Source organism: Gracilinanus agilis, chromosome 1 (assembly GCF_016433145.1).
Source record: "Gracilinanus agilis isolate LMUSP501 chromosome 1, AgileGrace, whole genome shotgun sequence".
In the NCBI taxonomy this organism is placed as follows: domain Eukaryota; kingdom Metazoa; phylum Chordata; class Mammalia; order Didelphimorphia; family Didelphidae; genus Gracilinanus; species Gracilinanus agilis.
This window is the reverse complement of record NC_058130.1, coordinates 138,754,134-138,765,597: the sequence shown is the minus strand read 5'-3', so window position 1 is coordinate 138,765,597 and position 11,464 is coordinate 138,754,134.

The window sequence follows — 11,464 nt, the reverse complement described above, 5'->3', positions numbered from 1 at the left end:
TCTCATAAGTCCTTTAGAATTGTCCTGGATCATTGCATTGTTGCTAGTACAGAAGTCCATTACATTCGATTGTACCACAGTATATCAGTCTCTGTGTACAATGTTCTTCTGGTTCTGCTCCTTTCACTCTGCATCAATTCCTTGAGGTTGTTCCAGTTCACATGGAATCGAAGGAGCTTACATTCTAATAAAGAAAGTCAATATATAAAGGGGATCTAGAAGACAGGATAGGACCAAGGATGTTGTGGAAAAGGTAGAGAACTCCAAAGATTGAACTGAAAAATGAACAGGGCTCAGGCTCTGTGACATGGCAGTAGAGGCTAGAGACGAGCCTATAAACAGAGAGCCTCTGAGTGGAGGTCTCTTGAGGATGGAAAGGCTGTTGGTGAGAAGTGGAGTATCAAAATACCACACTGCCTTCTCAGTAGTACAGACTCTAATGGCTTATCCCTTCTAATCTGTATCTGAACAGGAATCTTCTGTACAATATCCCTAAGAAGTGTGCATTCAGTCGTCATTTAAGGACCTTTATTAGGAAGGATCCCACTACATCCCAAGGCTCCAATTATTGGGAAATTTCTCTTTATATTGAGCTTAAATATATCCCTCTGTATCTTCCATCCATTGCTCCTAGCTCTAATCTCTGAGGTCAAGCATAAGAAGAGAAGGGAAGAGGTGTTTATATAGCATCCACTACATGTCAGACTTCACTGTGTGAAGCGTTTTATGAATATTATCTCATCTGGTCTTCACAAAACCCCTGGGTGATAGGTGCTATTATGATTCCCATTTTTCAATTCAGGAAACTGAGGCAGACTGAAGTTAAGTAAGTTGTCAAGGGTCACACAAACAATAAGTGCCTGAGGTCAGATTTGAACTCAAGTCTTTCTAACTCCAAGTCCAACACTATCCACTGTGCCACCTAGAAGTGTCATGATGACAGCCCTTCAAATACTTGAAGGTTGTAGCTACCATGCCTTGCTGAATCTTCTTCATGCCAAATATTCTGCATTAATTTCATGAATTCTCCTTTGGTATCTAGTCTCCTTACTCTCCTGACCACTTTTCTCTCAATGTGCTGTAGTTTATTAGTGCCCTTTCTAACATGTGGCATCCTGAATAGGGCATAAAGCCAGTTCTATTCTGACTGAGAGAGATTACAGCAGGATTATCAGTTCCCTAGTACTGGAAAATGTCTCTCTTACTTCAGCCTAAATTCTGAATAACTCTTCTGGCTGCCTTGTCCACTAACGGCCCTGAATATCTTTGAGCAAAGTATTGCCTAGCCATTCTTCCCTATCTTTAATTTGTGACATTTTTTTTTATAATCCCGGGTATGGGACTTGATAATTATACAGGTTTTCCTTCAACATCATGATTTTCCTCATTGTGGTTTCACTATATCTTGGGTCAGCATAAGAAATCAACTGGGAATTTTGGGGGAGTTTTGAGGAAGCTGCAGATCACAGGCAAAGGCCAGCAGATGACACAGAAAAAGTTTAGAAACTTATAAATGCATAAAGTATATGTACAGTACTGTATAACATATTTTATCCCTTAATGCCATAGCTATGCATTATTTCTTTTTTAAGTTAAAATAAGTAAAAAATTAAAGTTTGTGTACAGAATACAAAAGCCAACACAAAGGCGAGAAATATAGAGATACCTTAAAAAGCTTAGTAGCTCATTCATTCATAAAATGTATGTACTGTTATGTATAATATTACTTGTACAGTATGTATTTTCCTGTTTAATAAAATAAACAACTATGCAATTTTATTTTCTTAAAACTGAATTTGTAGTAAAAGAACTGCAGTCCTACACACTGGTATGGGGATACCAAGTGTTTTTATGCCAATCTCTAAGATGACATCTTGAAATAATCAATCAATAAAATTTATGGGGATTTTCCAGATTGAGGGGACACCATCTCCCTAACCCCCCTGAGATGTGGAAGGGATACCTGTAGATAGATAAGACTTTTATTTAACCATTACTATGTTCCAGGCACTATATAGGGCATTGAAGGTATAAATACAAGCAAGCAAGATAGTCTCTGCCCTCAAAGAGTTTACATTCTAATTAGAGAAGACAACATTTAAGGGGTATCAGAGAGTTGGAAGTTGGGGAAAGGGTGTTTAGAAGGCTTTTGGAGCTGGGTGCTGCAGAGGAAGTGGAGAAGCCCAAAGAGTTAGTTGAGTTGGGAGTGAAGTGACTGTGGCATAAAATTTGGGTGGGAGGTTAGGGCTAGGGTTCATGAATCCAGAGAGCCAGCCTCAGGGCAAGGTTATCTCTAGGATAGGAAGTTTCTGAAAAGGTGGAGCAGATGGAGCTATTTCCTTTAAATTTCATCTTAACAAGATTTGCTTTATCATCCTAGATGGTTGAGATATTTTTGGATCTTGATTTACACTAGTTATCCTTGTCACCTTTGGACTATCTGCAGATTTGATAAGGATGCCATTTTTGCTTTTATCCAAGCCATTGCTACTAATTTTTACTAGCACAGGATCAAGGGCATGTGTTGGGTACTAGAGATTTTATTTCAAATTGATTTACCAATTCATTGATAAATACATCTACCATGCATTTCTTCATCCTGCCCTTAAGGACAACAGAGACTTTGTCAAATGCTTTGCTAAAAATCTAGGTATACTACCTATTTTTCTTAAACTCTTATCTTCCATCAATGCTGTATGTTGATTCTAAGGCAGAAGCCTGTAGAAGGGCTAGACAACTAATTCTGGCTTTTCCATTACCTTGACAGCTCCAAGCTCCCCAAGTCCCCTAAACACCCTTTTCCTCATGTTCAATTTTTCCTTACCCCTTAAATGTTATCTTCCCTACTTAGAACACAAACTCTTTAAGGGCAGAAAACTTAAGTGACTTTCCCAGAATCACACAGCTAGGAGGTAGTTGAGACCAGATCTGAACACAGGACCTACAGTTTCTAGGTTTGGTTTTCCTACTGAGCTACCTAGCTGTTCCCATATATTAACTATTAATACAACATTCCATTCAGTCTAATTACCCTGTTAATAAGGGAAATGAAATTAATCTGGCATGACACATTCTTGACAAAGTTGTGATCACTTCTGCCTTTCCTGAACACTAACAGACTCTTCAAACAATTAGTATTAAGTGTCTACTATGCTAGACATTGGTAAACCAGAACAAATAATGCTATAATCCCTGCTTGAAGTGAGTTTACATTCTAATGGGGGAGACCAAAAATATTTTTACATATATGCAGCATAAATATAAAGTGGATAAATATAAATATTACCAAGTACTTAAATACAAAATAGTTTTGGATGGAAGTCACTAGTTATTGGGGGAATCAAAGAAAAACTTAACATAAAAAATGGTGCTTAAGGAAACTGAGAACAGGGATTAAATGACTTGCCCAGGCTCACACACCTAGTAAATGTCTATTGTGGCACAATCAAATGTAATGGACTTCTCTACAAGCAGCAATGCAATGATCTAGGACAATCCTGAGGGACTTATGAGAAAGAACGCTATCCACTTCCAGAGAAAGACTCATGGGAGTAGAAACGGAAGAAAAACATGATTGACATGGTTCAATGGGTATATGATTGGGGATGTTGACTTTAAATGATCCCTCTATTGAAAATATTAATAATATGGTAATAGGTTTTGAACAATGATACATGTATAACCTAGTGGAATTTTTCATCAGCTCTGGGATAGGGGAGAAAAGAGAGGAGGGAAAGAACATGAATTATGTAACCATGGAAAAATATCCTAAATTAATTAATTAGTAATAAAAACTATACATGCAAAAAAAAAAGATTTGAACTCATATCTCTGGGCCCAGTGCTCTATCCATTGTGCCACAGCAATTCTGCAAAACTAACCAACAATCAGATAAATCTGATAGTATAGGCACTGTTCTCACTCTTTTCAGAGAAGAGAATGTGGTGGGTTCTCATCTCTTCTTTAGAGACAAATTTGATCTTTATAATTATGTAGCATTCAGCTTTGAGATGATTTAAATTTTTTTATTTTGTTGTGATCTTTGTATATATTGTTTTCTTGGTTTTACTTCCTTCACTCTGCATCAGTTTATGTAAGTCTTCTCACCAGAAGTGCGAAAATATGAGTCTGAGAGATATTATATGCTTTGCCTATGGTTATACAGCTATTAAGGGTCAGAGGCAGGACTTAAACTATTAACTAAGTGAAAAGCTAAGAAGTTGGGGACAGCTAGGTGGCAAAGGAGTTACAGTGCCAAGCCTGGAGGCAGGAAGATCTGGGTTCAAATTTGACTGTAGACATTTTCTAGCTGTGTAACCAGGGCAAATCACGTAACCCAGTTTGCCTAGCCGTAGCCCTTCTGCCCAAGACAGAAGGTAAGGATTTAAATAAAAATAAAATGAAATGAAATAAAAGCTTAAAAGTTGCCTCAAACTGTAGATTAAATTTGATTGTCTATTTGACTGCAAACTTCTTGGAATTTGCCAATTTTTACTCCTTTGCTTATGTTATTCCCTCTACCTAGAATGCTCTCTCTTCCCTGAGCCCCATTCTCTGATTGTTGACATGCTCTCTGTCAGGGGCCTCACCTGGGTGCCATCTCTTCCCTAAAGCCAGATATGATCTTTTCAAAAGGTAATTCTCTTGGCAGTGGAGTGAGAGTCAGGCCTAGAGACAGGAGGTCCTAGGTTCAAACCCGGCCTCAGCCACTTCCCAGCTGTGTGACCCTGGGCAAGTCACTTGACCCCCATTGCCCACCCTTACCAATCTTCCACCTATGAGACAATACACTGAAGTACAAGGGTTTAAAAAAAAAAAAGGTAATTCTCTCTCCCTCATACGATTTCATAGCACTTTGTACTTCTCTCTAGCATTGATCCCAATACGATTTGTTATATGTGCTTTATTGTTTATCTCTGGGAATGTTTATTCCCCACTGAGGATTGTAAGCTTCTTGAAGGCAGGGATTGCTTCTTATTTATTGTCCCAAGCACTTAGTAAGGTGTGATACACCTTATTCTGTAGGTGCAATACATTCTATAGTAAGTTCTTAGTAGTAATAATAATAATAATAATAATAATAATAATACTATGAACTCACATTTACTTAAGGAAGATAGTGTGGGAGGGTGGAAAGAGCACTCATTGTTTGGATTTAAAAATTTTTAATAATCTTATTTATTTGTTTATTTATTCACTTATCTATCTATCTATCTATCTATCTATCTATCTATCTATCTATCTATTTTTAGATCATTACTTTCCATGTTAGAATCAATACTAATGTATCCTTTCCAAGGTAGAAGAGTGGTGAGGGCTAGGCAATGGGGGTTAAGTGACTCACCCAGGGTCACACATAGCTAGAAAGTGACTCTATCCACTGAGCCACCTAGGTACTCCCACCGACTCTGTATTGAATCCCATCTCTAGTCATTTGCTAACAGGTGGACATTGTTTTCCCATTTGTCAAATGAAAAGCCTGGCTAGACTACTTCTGAGGTCCCTTGCAGGACCAGGTCTATGAGTCTATGATTTACTATCTTTACAACATCCGTATGTGTGTCTTTTCCTCCCAATTTTCAAATATTCTGGTTGTGTCTCCCCACATACCGTTCCACGAGGGCAGAGACTTTGTGTTATCTAAACTTTTGTCTCCCTCAGTGCCTAGAAGAATGCTCTTCAAACAGTCAGCATTTAATAAATGTTTGTTGAATAAAAATGAATAACCTTGTGAGGCAGGTAGTATGAGAATTATTAGAATATAATATATTATATAACCATAATATAGGATTAATGTTACTATTAACCTCATGTCAAAAATGAGGAAACACAAGCACAGCCAGACCAAGTGGTTTGCCCAGTGGTACCTCACTAGTTAATGGGTTTCATTTGTGTTGAATGAGAGGATGCCTAAGGGTTAGGGTATCATTGTCACAAAAGCCTTTGTTCAATGCATGTTTACTAGGCATGTGGGGATATCCCATAACATATCAGCAGGGACATAATTTATCAGATTAGTTAGCAATTGTCTTGGAAAGCAGAGCTGAGCATGAAGGGGAGAGTGCATAGGGTGGGTAGATTTTTGTGGGGTAAGGGATGGGGGGTGGGAAGTGTTGGATGAATTCCAAAGCCTGGGAAGGTTTCTTAATAGGAAGCCAGAGTCACATGAGTTTACCAGGGGTCTTAGGGTTTGGGACTCCTAAAGACTTTGCTGACTTCCTAGTTTTATTGAAGGCTTATTCCATGTCTGTCTTCATGGCCACAGATGGTAAATTTTAGCTTTTGGAAACTGGCTCTATCCATTTAAATTTACAGGAAGTTTCATATGTAGGTCTAGAGTTTGGTATTTTGTGAGTAATCACCACTAACCAAGCTGAGGCCTCTCTGTTCCTTTCCAATTCCCTCTCTGGTTAGGCCACCAGACTATCTCTTAAGGAATTTTAGCTGGTTTGGAAGAATTCTCAGAGCCATTCCAGCTTTCACCACTGTGAGGCCGCCATCTTGGTTCCACTGCCCATTTGGATGAGTGAAGGTCAGATCCAACAGGCTTATTGCTCTGAGTGTGGAAAGGCTTAGAATCAGAGACCTTATCACCCAGGTGCCTTTATATAAGCCCCTTCCCCTTCCTGGACCTCAGTTTCCCTCCTCTGTAAAATTAGGGGATTGAATTGGGTGCCCATCCTAGCTTTGGATGCTCATTCCCTTCGTGCTTTCCCCAGGACCATAGAATTCTGTTTGTGTTATAAAGTACAAGGTGCTCCTCTGCTTTCCTATATTGCCAGTGCTCAGTCATTATCACTCTTGAAAACTGCCCTTGGGGGGAGAAAAAAATCGAGTTTCTCTGACAGTTTCCTGTTTGGCAGCTGGCCTGTGTGGGCTCTTTGAACAGCAGGTTCTTTTAAGCCCAGTTGTCTGTTTAACAAGGCTTTAGTTGAGATTCCGGATGTATTTTATCAGGATGGAAGCAGCCAGGTGTATTCTTTGCCCATATTTATCCGTAGAACAGATATTTGTTAGCTGAGTCCCCGGTGTTCCGTTCATCCCTTTTCACCTCCCCTCCGATTAGGTTACCCCCCTCTCGAAATCCTATGAAAAAGGATACACTGTAACTTGTCTCATCCAGGTCTCTGAGCAGCTGACATTTCAGGCTTTTTTTGTGGACTTGTATGGGGCCTCCCATATTTAAATCCTCTTAACCTGAACGTTTTTCATCCCTTGATCCTTGCCCTGAATGGGGCAGTGTTGACAAATGCCAGGCAGTCCAGCGATGGACTCACCCGTCTGCCTCTGGGCTAGCCACAACCCCAGTCCTTCGATAGGGAGAGGAAGGCCTGAAGCCGGGGGAGGCTCTGCCTCTGAGGCTCCATACAGAATGGGGTTGAACTGTTTCCCTCAGTGGCCTTTCTGGCCCTCTGCCTTTCCTTCCTCTCTCCCTTCCCATCCCCCCCCCCGCTCCTCCAGCCCCTTCCTGCCTCCTTTTTTATTTGCCTGGTGCTTGGTAATTTTAGGCTGCCCCAAATGTACTTAGTAATTCTGCCATTGTCTCTTAAGAGGGCTGTGACAAAATTATCTGACCTGTCATCACTGGAGGAACTGGCTCTGGAGGCCCAAATCTCTCTACCTCTGGGTCCCCCCCTCCTATCATTCTCTCTCTGTCTCTCCCTCTCTGTCTCTCCCTCTCTGTCTCTCTCTGTCCTCTCTCTCTCTCTGTGTCTGTCTTTGTGTCTGTCTCTGTGTCTGTCTCTGTCTCTCTCCCTCTCTGTCTCTCTCTCTCCTCTCTCTCTCTCTTTCTCTCTGTCTCTTTTCTCTCTGTCTCTCTCTCCCTCTCCCTCTTCCTCTCTTTTTGTCTCTTTCTGTCTGTCTCTCTCTCTGCCTCTCTGTCTCTGTCTCTTTTCTCTCTGTCTGTCTGTCTGTCTCTCTGCGTTTCTGTCTCTTTTCTCTCTCTGTCTCTGTCTGTCTGTCTGTCTGTCTGTCTGTCTCTCTCTGTCTCTCTCTCCCTTCTCTGCCTCTCTCTCCCTTCTCTGACTCTGTCTGTCTCTGTGTCTGTCTCTGTGTCTCTCTCTTTTCTCCTCTCTTCTCCTCCCCCCATCCCATTTCCTGGCTCAGCATCAGGGGAAGAGATTATGTGATCCGATAGGTAAAATTATCCCATCAGAGGTGAGCGCTTTCATGAAAGGCTTTGGCAGCCCTTGTTGTATGATATCCCTGAGAAGGCTACATTCACTCGGAGGCCTTATTGAAGGGAGCTGGGAGTCACCATGGAAACCCTCACAGGGCCAGAAGTACAAAAGGTCCACTTTCAGACTGGAGGGAAAAGTGTGTGTGTGTGTGTGTGTGTGTGTGTGTGTGTGTGTGTGTGTGTGGGGGGGGTAGNGTGTGTGTGTGTGTGTGTGTGTGTGTGTGTGTGTGTGTGTGTGTGTGTGTGTTGGGGGGGTAGGGAGAGGAGAGACAGAGAGAGGGGAGAGGAGAGACAGACAGACAGACAGACAGAGAGAAGGGAGAAGAGAGAGAGAAAAAAGATGTTGAAGATGTAGAATTCCCATGCTTGCTTGTTTGGGGACTCGGAACAAGAAGAAATTGGCCTGAAAACGAAGATGACTTCTATAGTCCTGGGCTCTCTTTTGAAACCCAACATAATGGTGGTCAGTCTTTATTTGTATTGTCCAAAGAGGATTTGAAAGGTCTCTTCTCTCTTCTCTTTCCCTTCCCCCACCATATATCAGAGTTCATTGCATTTTGAAAATCAAATTAAACTAACTGGTTGGAAAACATCTTTGAAGAACCACCTGCCTGCCTGTCTCTTTAATTAGATCTATTTATTCTGTCCCTCTACTCTCTACCCTTGGAAACTTTTAAAGGTAGCACTTTCTTCTCCCTTTGGAATTGTTTTGATAAGGATAAAGGGAGGATGAATAGGGCTACTTTGACAGCATGGGACTGGGGCTCCACCCCCTAACCCAGCTATGCAAATGAGTACCATTGGCCAGATGGGAAGAGATTAGACTTGGGCTAAGAGAAATTCAGTGGGGAGGGTGCTGGGCTGGAAAGAAGTAGGATCAAAGGATTTCAAGCTGGAAGGGATATTGGAGATCACCTAGGCTAATCCTTTTATTTTCCAGGTGAGGAAACTGAGGTCTAAAATGGGGATGTGACTTGTCCAAGATCACATAAGTAGTGGGGAGGAGAGCCAGGATTCTAATGTTAATAAAAATGGAAATTAGTATCCACAGTAACGGATGGCAATTTTCCAAGTTTCTGCTACTCACAGTCAACACAATGATGTGGTTGCTGGTAGGATTTGGTGGTGGGAGGGAAGGTTGCAGAAAAGGTACTGGAAGGGACATTGCAAGACCTGGATTCTTGTTCCTTCCTTCTCTTTACCTCTGTTTTCATGGAAAATGAGAGTCAGTGCGACAGAATGAATAATATGCTAAATTTGAAATCAGGGAGGTCTGCATTCTAGTCTCATCTCTATATGACCCATGACAAATCACAATTCTCTGAGCCTCAGTTTCTTCATCTATGAAATGGGGGCTCATCATAATCAGAACTGTTGCGAGAATCAAATGAGTTAATATATGTAAACAGCTTAGCAAACCTTAAAACACTTAAATTGCTATACACCGGTGGCATTATTAAAATAAGGGAATGGTGTTTGATAGATTCTATGGTGCCTTCTAGTTCCCAGGTTTTGTAGTTCTCTGATTCAGTTGCTGAGTATGTTCAGTTGTGTTTGACTCTTTACAACCTCATGAACCATGTCTATCCATGGGGTTTTCTTGGTGTGAAAGAGAATCCTTTACTCCATTGTCTATCCTGAGTTAACACTAACTTAAATATTCCTACTTAGCACCTCACTAGACTGAAGACAGGATTAACTCCCCCTTGTCTACTTTTGAATTGAATCAACAAAAGATTAAACACCCTATTAAGTACTAGGTACTTAGACCTAACAAGGTACTTAGAGAATTCACAACCTTAGAAATTCAGTCAGCCTGTGAATCTGTGAATCTTTTTGATGAGAACTTAACCTTCAGAAGGGGAGAAGTGGATCCCACAGACACTGCCCCCTGAGCAGTGCTAGATAATTTGGAAACTGTGATTGGCCCTTGTGAAGAGAGGAAGGGATAAGAAGTCACCATTAAAAAGCAAGCCCCAAACTCCTTCAGGGAAGATTGTCTTTGAGAAGATAGTCTGAAGAGATTGTCTTCTGGAGATAGTCTTAGATAGTCTTTGAGGGAGCTTCACTGGAGACTACGGCTTGGATCATGGGCTCAGAGATTGGCTTCTACTTGGACTCTCTAATTCTTGGATTACTTCCTTGGGTGAGTAAAAGGCTTACCCCTTTCCTAGCTTCTGGAGAGACTAGCTTCCATCTTGGAGGAGGCCACATGGTTACTCACTACCAACCTTCCTGGTTGAGAGCTAATTAATCTCTGCCTGCATTAAGCAGACCCAAAGCAAAACATTTAGGTTGATAGGATAGATAACTTCTCTATTCTCCTCACATTTCTCTTCTTTATTGTTTCCTCTCTGTTTGTAAATATTTGTAAATAAATTTCTGACTCAAGATATTATACTAGTGACCATATAATTTCATATAATCATCACCCAACCATTAATTTTAACCTTTACACTGGTTTGCCATTTTCTTCTCCAGTGGATCTTTTTGTCATTCAGAGTGTACACCCAGGAGCACACATCTAGGATGTGTCTGAGGCCAGATCTGAACTCAGGTCTTCCTTACCTTCCTTATCCAGCACTTGATCCACTGAACCACCTACTTGCTTCCTAATGTGAAAATGGAATTAGTTCAGCCCTATTCATTCTTTAGACTTTAGCCACTAGGAATCTGTTACCCCACCCAACTTAGAATTAAGTGGGGAGGGGAGAGGTCTATGACCCACTTGTGCTAGTGAGTGACAAATCAAAAACAAGTGACTGCCCCTTGGGCTGTCCAAAACAAGGTTAAGGCTGCCATTTGTCCATGTAGAACTGGAAGGTGGATGCAGGAAGTGATGCAAAGAACTATCTTTTAAATATGATGGTAACTTCCTGTGAGAGGGATTTTGCCCTTTGAACTTGGCCTTGGAGGAGCTTGAGTTGAGACCTCAGACTGCTTCTCAACTGCTTCCCTTTGAATTGTCAAGTGGGTAAATTAAGGCTGACTCTCTTTCCTTGGCATTTCTGGAGGCACTAGCCTCTCTGAAGAGGCCACTTGTCTTAGAAGAGGCCTCGTGGCTAGAAGTCTTGTTTAATTAACCTCTGTGACCCCCTTTGATGGGGCCTTTGAAGCCCTGCCAGGTTCAGGCCTTCGGACCAGGTGGGAGTAACTCTCTCTCCTCTCTCCACAATCTCTCTCTCTCTCTCTCTCTCTCTCTCTCTCTCTCTCTCTCTCTCTCTCTCTCTCTTTCATTTTCTCTACCTTCACTCTTCCTATTTGTAAATAAACTACCATAAAAGT